General features: G+C 49.4%; 1 long non-coding RNA gene across 2 annotated transcripts in view; it reads right to left on the reverse strand.

Moving 5' to 3' along the window:
• Positions 1-8,219, reverse strand: part of LOC112545097 (uncharacterized) — a 93,880-nt gene extending 85,661 nt beyond the window's left edge. For both annotated transcript variants that reach the window (XR_012897925.2, XR_016347991.1), the window contains exons 1-2: positions 7,836-8,219; positions 256-500 (exon numbers count right to left, since the gene is read on the reverse strand). This is a non-coding gene — a long non-coding RNA (uncharacterized LOC112545097). The remainder of the gene's footprint in view (positions 1-255; positions 501-7,835) is intronic.
• Positions 8,220-10,303: the final 2,084 nt, after the last annotated feature.

Here is a 10,303-nt window from a genome sequence, read left to right on the forward strand (position 1 = left end):
CCCTGCGAGAGAATGACTTGCCTGCACATCCAATGCCTAAAGGGATTAGAGTTGAAGAATGTTCTTCTGAAATTTGTATAGTGTCTATTTTTAGTTATAACTTTTTTCAGATTTTCCCCTACTCCAAAGGATTGCAGTTTACTCTCATGTAGAGAGTACCTTTTGTGCTTGGCATCTGGCTACCCATTTTCACTTAAGGGACAGTTCTCAAAAGCTGCGACTTTCATGTTATTACTTCTACTTAAGATGACTTACAGGATTTGGTGCAAAAGTATCTTCCTCCTCAACAGTGCTGCATCTCTGCTTCCCAGACTGCCACCTTGAGTATAACACTCCACAGATTCTATGAGTGATACTTCATGTGCGTAGGACATTGCGTGAGCACTGACTCCCTGGGGCTTGGCAATTAGTTATTCCAGAGGTGGTCCCTTCTAAACTGACATCATTCTGTGTGGAAAAACAATCCTTTCTGGCAGTATCCCATGAGGCAAAGGCAGCTTCTGAAACAGAAATCTGGCATCAGGAATGGTCTGACGGAGGTGCTGTTTCTGGGTTCATGTGACATCCATTGAATGCTGAGTAGTGTGATTGCATATAAGGACCCACAGCACCCATTAAGGTACGGGGACAGGGGAGGACACACATTCTGGAGAGCCTGCCTTGATAGGACTCCAGTAATGGAATACTTGGTGGTAATTTGTTCTAGGTGTGCTGCTCTGCCTTACCAGAATTCCCCTCGTGAAAGGGCAATCAGGGCAGCACCCAGAGGCACGCATGAGCTAGAAAAATCGCAGACATGGCTGCTTGCGCAATTACTCATTTTTAAGCATTGCCTGTACTGGGTGCAGGATTTATGCCATTTCTTGACTACCCTGTGATTTTCCCAAAGACAACAGATTTCCTTCAAAGAGATGCTAAGATAAAGCAATGGTTGAATAGGCATTTTACAAACACTGGGTTTCTGAGAGAGAGAGAGAGAGAGAGAGAGAGAGAGAGAGTGTTTGCGTGTCTGTCTGTGAGTCTGTTTGTTCAAGAACTGCTTCTAAACAGTAAGAGCTAGAACCACCAAATCTGGCATGCAGATTTAGCTTATTTTAAAGCCAGGTCAGTGTTCGGTTGTGCCAGGAAAATGGGATGTGCCTAGAATTTAACTGTTTTTCATCAAACAGAAAGGGAGGACTCTGATAGCAAAGATAGTTACATCCCAGAATGACCACAGGAGGCAGCAAAGCATGCCAGCCCTGGGGAGCAGCCGCCAGTCAGGCAGTAAGAATGTAAGGGTATGTCCACACTACAGCACTAATTCGAACTAACTTAATTTGAATTAGTTAATTTGAACTAAGCTAATTGGAACTAGTGCATCTAGACCTAAAAACTAGTTCAAATTAGCATTTTGCTTATTCGAACTAGCATGTCCACATTGAGTGGACCCTGAACCGAGGTTAAGGCTGGCCGGAAGCAATGCCGGCAGGGCATCAGGTTAGGACTGAGAGTGTGGAGCTGCTGTCTCAGGCTAGCCGAGGGCTGTGCTTAAAGGGACCCGACCCCCACCCCGGACAGACAGTTCTCAGGAGTTCCCCGCTTGCTTGTCTAACTCAATGAGGGACAGCAAAGCAGTCCTGGTTTGGAGTGCCCTGAATGCCCACACTCAGCACATCACAGCACTCGGCCATCAGCCCGGCTGCACTTGCCGCAGGCTGCCATCCGGGGGGGGGGGAGGGGTTAATTGGGAGGCTGCAAGAGAGCTTCCACCCCGAGGAGCCTGCAGAGCCAGCCCAGTCCTCCCCATCGGGGGCGCGTACCCCATTCCTCCCTAACCTCCTTCCACTTATCCTTCCCTAGCCCCCCTTCCTGATGTACAAAATAAAGGTCACGTGTGTTCAAAAATAGAAACTCTCTTTATTTAACAAAACTCGGGGTTGGGGGGATTAACCTCTGGGGAGACTGGGAAAAGGAGGTGGGAGAGGGGAAGAGAGAGGGTGGGAGAGGGGAGCGCAACTAAAATGATCAGGGGTTTGGAACAGGTCCCATATGAAGAGAGGCTAAAGAGACTGGGACTTTTCAGCTTAGAAAAGAGGAGACTGAGGGGGGATATGATAGAGGTCTATAAAAGCACGAGTGGTGTGGAGAGGGTGCATAAGAAAAGTTCTTCATTAGTTCCCATAATAGAAGGACTAGAGGACACCAAATGAAATTAATGGGTAGCAGGCTTCAAACTAATAACAGAAAGTTCTTCTTCACAAAGCAAATAGTCAACCTGTGGAACTCCTTGCTGCAGGAGGCTGTGAAGGCTAGAACTAGAACAGAGTTTAAAGGGAAGTGAGATCAAGTCATGGAGGTTGGGTCCATGGAGTGGTATTAGCCAGGGGGTAGGAGTGGTGTCCCTGCCCAAGGTTTGTGGAAGGCTGGAGAGGGATGGCACGAGACAAATGGCTTGGTCATTGTCTTCGGTCCATCCCCTCCAGGGTACCTACTGTTGGCTGCTGTTGACAGACAGGCTACTGGGCTAGATGGACCTTTGGTCTGACCCAGTACGGCCATTCTAAGCTCAGGGCTCAGGGTCGGGGGTCTCAGTGGACCACCTTGATTTTCATGCAAACCTGCTCCTGGGTGGCCAGGCTGGCAGCTCTCCTGCCCTAGACGGCCACTTTCCTGTGCCTAGTGCGGAGGTCGTGGATGAGGTCCACAATGTCTGCACTAGACCAGGCGGGCGCCCGCCTCTTGCGGACCTGGGCAGGCTCCTGAGAGCTGCCAGCTTGGTCCCGGGAAGAGGCGGAGGGCTGAGTGGCAGCGGGTGGCTGGCTCGAGACATGCCAGGTGCAGGGTCTGCTGGCTGGGTGCTGGCAGGCTTGCACCTGGCACGGGCACCGTAGCCAGCCTGTGCCCCTTTAAGGGCTCCAGGGCCAGGAGGGGGGCAGAAGAGTTTCTCTGGTGGTGCCCAGAGTGGCCACCAGGGAAAGCTGGGAAGGGCTAGCCTCCCACTAGTTTGAATTAAGTGGCTACACAGCCCTTAATTCGAACTAGGCGTTAGTCCTCGTAGAATGAGGTTTACCTAGTTCGAATTAAGTGCTCCGCTAGTTCGAATTAAGTTCGAACTAGCGGTTTGCATGAGTAGCGCCTAGCAAAGTTAATTCAAACTAACATTTGTTAGTTCCAATTAAATTTGTCGTGTAGAGATACCCTAATAGTGTAGTCGATTAACCAATAAGCAAATGTTTATAGGTTAATGCTATAGACTGTGCATTCCCCCCCCCATTAAATTTAATTATGGAGATTGCCTACCTCCTAGAGCTGGAAGGGACCTTGAAAGGTCATTGAGTCCAGTCTGCTGCCTTCACAGCAGGACCAAATACATCCCTGATGAATTTTTGCCCCAAATCCCTAAATGGCTTCTGCAAGGATTGAACTCACAACCTGGGGTTTAGCAGGCCAATGCTTAAACCACTGAGCTATCCCTCCCCCCTCTTGCCAGTAAATTTTTTCTCGGGCCGGCCAGCAGCCCAGCTCAGTCCTGGCTTGCACTGGATCCTGGACCTACCCCGGCTGCAGCTCTGCATTCAAAGTATATTAGGAGCCAGGTGGGTGGGCAGGCAGCCTGGCTCAGTTCTGGCTTGTGCCAGCCCAGGAGCTCAGGCCCCTTCCCCCCAGACAGGGGCTGCCCAGGGACTATAGAACAGTCGACTAACCGATAAGAAATCATGAGGTTAACCAACTAGTCAATTAACCTCTCTATCAGGCAGTACAGTCCTGCTGCATCAGCCAGCCCCAAGGAGCAGGCTCTGGCTAGGAAGCACAGTCCTCACTGGCCATCCTTGAGAGTAGATGCTGGCTGGGCAATGGAGCCCCCAACACTCCGGCCGAACCCAGGGAGCTCCCCCACCCCCACCCCCACCCCCACCCCCATCTCCACTCCTTGTCCTGAGCCATCCCCTACACCCAGTGCCTTTCTCTAAACCCCCCACACAGCCAGGCCCCTGCCCTGAAGGACCCCAACAATGCTGGGTAAATCTGTGTATGTGTGCACATGCGCATATGCACAAACTGCCGGTAAGAATCAAGGATGGGTTTCTTTGAGCAGACTGGAATTGTTTCTGGAATTTTGCTTCAATGAGATTTAAAACAGGGATTGTCCAAGCAATTCTGCATATAACAATGAGGGAGCTCTAATATTATTTAGTATGTCATTAGGAAAGGTGCAATAGTACTGTGTCCTGAGTCCCGCGAGGTTCGTCCTGTTACATCCCGATTGTTCACTGACCAACAGTGTCAAGTTTAGCTAGCTCTAAGGTCATTTGTTTGTTCTCATGACAGTGGTGATCTCAACTTGGATTTGCTCCACTATCATGGTGGGAAAATGTTTAGACAAAGTACTGCAGTGAACAACACTCCTGAGGGATGTGCTTGTGATATTTATGTAACGAAAAGGAAAGTTTACGGGTAAATCTTCAAAGAAGATACAATCACAGCATGGTATGTGTTACAGAGAAAACACCCAACTACCTTACCATGCTCAGAGGGAACATTAAGGGACAGAACCAAAAGGAGGGATGTTAGTGTTACAATGTTTATTGTCTGTTAAGCACCTGCTGTGTACCAAACACTAATATGAAGTCCCTGCCTGGAGAGAGAGACTGAGAGACCAGAGGAAGGAAGTACTTTATACATCTCTTTCGATAACATTTTCTCACTACCAGCACCATGTATTGGGGTTGGGGTTATGATGAAAAAAAAATGAATCTTTAGGAGTAATTAAATTAACTTATTATGCTCATTATTTTAGTATATCAGTGGGGGGAGCTGGCACACAAGTCAGCAGTAGAGAAAAGTGGGTGTGGAGAAGGCTTTAGAGAGAATGAGGAATTCAAAACCTGCCTTTTGGCAACAAAACAATGAGAGCATACATATTGCAATGGGACTTCAGTCAGGAAAAATGCCCAGTTTCAGCAACAAAAATCTTCCGCCCCTACAAGAGATTTTTTTCTTTCCCCCTCCTCTTATTGTCAACAAAGAGCCAGTGTGGACTCTTGTTTGTTTTGTGGACAGCACTGGCTTCTGCCAGTATCCCACAGTGCCTGCCCTGCTGTGTCTGCTCGGCTTTGATCTCTGCAGGCAGGCGCCCCCCTCTTTCCAAGCTCCGGGAAGTGTCTGACAGCTGCGTGAGCTGCTCCCTTTGTGGAACAAACGAAGAGCAAGTCATTGGACTGCTCCTGTTCTGCCCTGCACTACGAACACAGCCGCAGGCAGGCTACTGCTGCGGAGGGCAGGGGGCAGGCTGCTGTGCTGCTCTGACACTCCTCAGCTCACAAAGCTACTCAGGATGCTGCTCCCAGCAGTTGAAGAGGCTGTGGGAGACTCTGAGGGAATCCCAAGATGCACAGGGATCCGCCCTGCCTTCCCACAACACAGCACTGTGGGATACATACCCACAGTGCACTGCTCACTCTGCCGGTGATGGACACGACCCCAGTGTGGACACGACCTGTGGACAGAGGGAGCAAGCGGGAACACCCTCTGGCTACTTTTGTTTTGTCAATTTTTAGGTGTTGATATGAGTTTTGTTGACAAAACTTGACAATACCCTAAGCTGATGTGTCAGAGAGACTGTTAGACACACAGGCAGATTTGTGAGTCGACACAGACATGAGAGTGGATGAGGTTACCAAGGATAAAGCTGCAAAGCAAGAAGGGGAGAGGGCCAAACTCATAGCCCTGAGGGAATGCACAGAGGAAGGGAGAGCAGAGGAGGAGGGAGATGTGGAAGGCAGTGTCAAGCCATTGTTATAGAGCACCCGCTTGTGGTGTGACCTGGAGTTTCGGTGACTCTGTCTCAGACTCCTCCTTTAGTAGTCAGCTATGGTTCTGCCACTCCCCATCTTGAGCCTTTTTGTCCCTCCCTGGTTCTCCATGTTTCCGTACCCTGCTGACCCACAGGGCTGCCTCTCAGCAATCTGGCCCCCTTTTCAAAGTCTGCCACAGGAGGTAACTCTCCTTTTGTAGCTTTTCTCCTGGGTCTCCCTCCCCCTGGTTCCTGTCTGGCACTTACCACAGCCCACAACTGCTCTGAAATCCTTCCTGTTAACTCCTCCCTGCTGACCCTTCTGCAAGTTCTGGGTTTAAGCAGGTGTGGCTAGTGCAGCGTGCAGGCTCTAGTTAACCCCTTGATACATCCCATCACGCAGTCAGAAGGGCAAAACCACAATGAGCAGGAAGGTTACAGGGAAGCACTGAGAGTGCAGGACATTGTTCTTTGGCACACAAAGATGCAAAGGGTGGAGCATGGATGCAAGTCCATTTAGGCCCCAGTTCTTTCTCTGAGCCAGACCCAGAGAACCAGCGCCCGTATCGTCTCCCACTCGAGCTATCATTTCTAACCTCTGCCTCTCTCTGTGTTCACTGAGCTTCACCTACAGACTCTAGGGCAGGGTCCACTCTTGGTTATTTCAGATTTCTGACCATGTCACTGAGATCAGAGTCTTGCCCTTTGCAGATTATAGGGAGCGCATCTGAGTACAACTCAAAAGGGCCTGTGAAATTAATTTAAACATCTGGCCCGTAATCCTGCTTCAGGAATTCTTGTAATAATGATAATGGCTCCTCTGCTGTCCCAGACCTTCCAGCAGAGAAAGCTGGCTCTGATGCCCAACTTAGGCCCCAAGTTGTTTCCATCTGTGGGGAGATGGAAATTGCAGTGCTTAAAATGTTTCCGAGACTGGGAACCAATGAAATGACGCCTATGCAGAAGAAAGGCAGGCGAGGCGCACTGGGCCCAGTGAGACAGCTGCATGGCCAGTTTCTAAGGAGAAAATGAAGATACATGTCCACACAGTGCAGAATCAATCACTTCTTGTTTCTGTGCTCCCCCATTCCCATCGCCTTCCACCCTTGCTTTGCTGTAATTTGCCTCCTCACACCTTCCCCTCCCCAGTTCCTGGCATCTTTTGGTTCACCTTCCCTATCACACCTTCCTGTCTCACCCCTATTCTTCTTGGCAGAGATATTTAAAAGAACCCTCTTGTTTTCTCTTCTCTGCCTGTCCTTTCTCCCTTTGGCTTCAGGCTGGAGTCCCTGGGCCTGATCTTATACACACAGTAGTATAATTGAGCAATTATGCACCGAAACAAATGAAATTACACCAATGTAAAGCAGCAAGTCAAGTCAGAATCAGGCTCATGCCTGCCTACTCTTTAAAGCAATTTCACTCTCTTTCATACGTGCTACAAAATGTTGTTTGAAGGCTACTATACAAAAATACATTGTATAGCAACACATATTTTAACCATTTTTTCATCTGTGCTTGACTGTATGCCACATTACAACTGAAGGTACATGTGCAGCTCAGGCTGGCATATCTGCAGTAGCTTGAATCTCACTAGCATGGCTAAAACTAGCAGTGAAGGCATGATGGCATGGGTAGGCCGTGTAAGACTGCCCAGAACACGGGGTGAGTACCTGCATTGCTAGCCAAAGCTGCTGTGGCTTCACTGCTCGTGTAACTGTGCTGGATTAGAGCAGGCGGGAGCTGAAATCACAGCTCTGACTGTAGTGAACTGTTGGACCCTTACTAAAATTCAGTCAGCACAGGGGGTTGGCTGGCTAGCCCCAGTCGCAACAGGAAGGGGAAGAGTGGATGAGAAATCAGGATGCTGAGACTGACAGTGCCCAGAAGCAACGGGTAGAGTCCAATGCTCCAGATCAGCCTGACTGACAGGGTGGGCAGGTCAATGAGGGGGTCAGGAGGCCAGGGAGGAGCCGAAGGGAGGCCATGTGAGCTGGAATTGCCTGGGTCAAACCCAGTGGGGCCAAGCAAAGGAGAGAGCAAGGGCTCATTTACTTACATAAGGGATAGTGGTGACTTGTAACATGGCAAGAAATAACAATTCCATGAGAGTCGGTGCAATAGCTCCGCCTCCAGAGAAAGACTCAGGGCTGTGCTGCCTTGCACAATCCCTGATTGGTTCTTTGCTAGAAGTGAGACCTCTGCCCTCCTCTGGCATCTATCCTATCAGCAACGGGGCCAGGCAGGGGCGCAGACGTCGTGGCTCTCCGGGTAAGGCAGAACCCTAGAGTGGGAAATGAGAGCGATTCGGCTCTTTTTAACCGTTTCTCATTCACTACAGCAAAAGCACCCAACTGCCATGTCCAGACAGCAGGGCTGTGCTTAGCACTCCGCCCCGGGAGAGACAGGCAGGGCCATCTCCAAGCCAAGGCAGGTGGCAGCTGCACATGCTCGTGTCAGATGGGAAAGAGTCAAAGCTGGTGAGGGACCTGAGAGCAGAGGGAGGCGCCTATAAACCGGGCTCTCTGCATTTCCTCCAGCGCCTTGCGCCCGCAGGCCGCGAGACCTCACTCGCCTTCACCTTGAAGTTACCTGTTAGTGATGGCTAGGGGCTGCGCTCGCCACCTCCGCCTCGTGAGGTAAGCAAGCCCGCCCCCCCTCGCCAACCAGGGCCCCTCCCCAGAGCACATGTTCCTAAAACCCCGGCAGCACCCGCTACCGGTCAGCAGCCGCACCCCAGTCCCAGTCGATCCCCCGCAGACGTCGCTCAGCTGTGCCCGTCCCCCCGCGAGCCCAGCGGCCGCTTACCGGCGGGGGAGGAGGGAGCGCTGCCGCTGGATCGCCCGCAAGCCAGAGGTTGCCGACCCCGCGGCAGGTGAGAAGGAGGCTGGAGCTGTGCTGCGTGATGCACAGTGACGTGTGGCTGGTCTAGTCTGGTCCCGTGGGCTCTGCTATGCTGTGCGCATTGCAAGTGTGGCTTCCCGTCAGCTCAGCGACGTGATTCTCGTGGGGATTTCCCTGCGCTGTGCGGGGAGATCCGTGGTATCGGCGCACAGGGTTGGTTGGTTCATTGCACGGGGCTTCCTGAATCCGGGCTGCTGAATTTACAGTACAGATCTGATGAATTTCTCAGAATACCTTTCTAGTTAGTCGTGTCCTGACAGTCTGGATCATCAGATCTCCTCCACCTTGGAGTGTCTGATTCCAGCCCGGGACAAACTGAATGGGTCTGTTACTATATCACGAGGTCTGGGTTACTCTAAGAAGAAGTTCCAAGAAGGCAACAAAACTCTGGAAATTGCATAGTAGATACTGAGGGTGCAGAGCCTGCTACCTGGTTTTCTTCAAATATAATTCTGCCGATTTGTGGAATTAGTTTCCAATTAATGATCATTTGCTGTAGATTTTGTTCCACAGATACAGTGGTTGGACCTCAAACAACACAAACTGAGCTCCTGGGAAAGGAGACAGAAAGAGGTGTTTCCAAAACTCCCAAAATGCCGGAAGACACCCAAATAAAGCATGAAATACATGCCACTTCCATCTTTCCTCAGTTACTGCCTGAGCTATCTACAGATTGTTTCTGTAGACAACTGTCCATAGAATTCAAGGCAAAAGTGGCTTGTTGTGATCATCCAGTGTGACCTTCTGTATAACACATGCCTAAGAACTTCCCCAAAATTATTCTCAGAGCACAGCTTTTAGAAAGACATACCATTTTGATTTTAAAATTGTCAATAATGGAGATTCCACCATGATCACTGGTAAATTATTTCGCTGGTGAGTCCCTCTGACTGTAAGAGAAATATGAATCTGATGTTATCACAAAGACTTTCAATTAATCAAAATGAAATGGTGCTCAGTTTTAAGTGCACCTTTCCTGCTAATGGGATACATTGAGAAAGCTATTAGAAAAGATGTATCCAAAGCTATTTCAATCCTAGTCACATAATATCCAACTCTCTGCATTACAAAATGTCCTTCTAGAGGAAACAAACATTCACTCTGTAATATACAAACCCAAATATTTCTGGCAACTTGTAAAATCATTAAACTGATAATGTGTTGGGTTATAAAAGCCGAGTGATAATGTTTAAAACTGATGTTTTGTGTCTGCCGTGACTGATAGTTTTAGCTGGTCTGGGGACTTACAGAGAGTACAGGCTTATGTTTTGCTTAGGTTCATGTAACTTAGGTTTGACCATTGATTACCCCCAATGCTCACTGTATGTGTAGGCCTTGCTTTCACCTTTAACATCAGGTAGGTTTGAGCAGCTTGTAAGGAGAATCCTAAGTGACTGTGTAACTAACAAGTTGTAGATTTGGAGAGGAGAAAAGCTGCAATATTTTGAAAGAGACTTTTTCCATTTAACTTCTTTGTATGCGGGTTCTTATCACATGCAGGGTTAGTGTTAGGTATAGATTTAGGGACCCCTCTCCCATAACGCTCCAACAACCTTCAGCCTGCCTCCCTGCAAGCCTCAAAACCTTAGAACGTTTTACACTCATTTCAACGGTTGTCCGCAG

The sequence above is a fragment of the Pelodiscus sinensis genome, chromosome 27 (genome assembly GCF_052426305.1).
Source record: "Pelodiscus sinensis isolate ZL-2025 chromosome 27, ASM5242630v1, whole genome shotgun sequence".
NCBI lineage: Eukaryota > Metazoa > Chordata > Testudines > Trionychidae > Pelodiscus > Pelodiscus sinensis.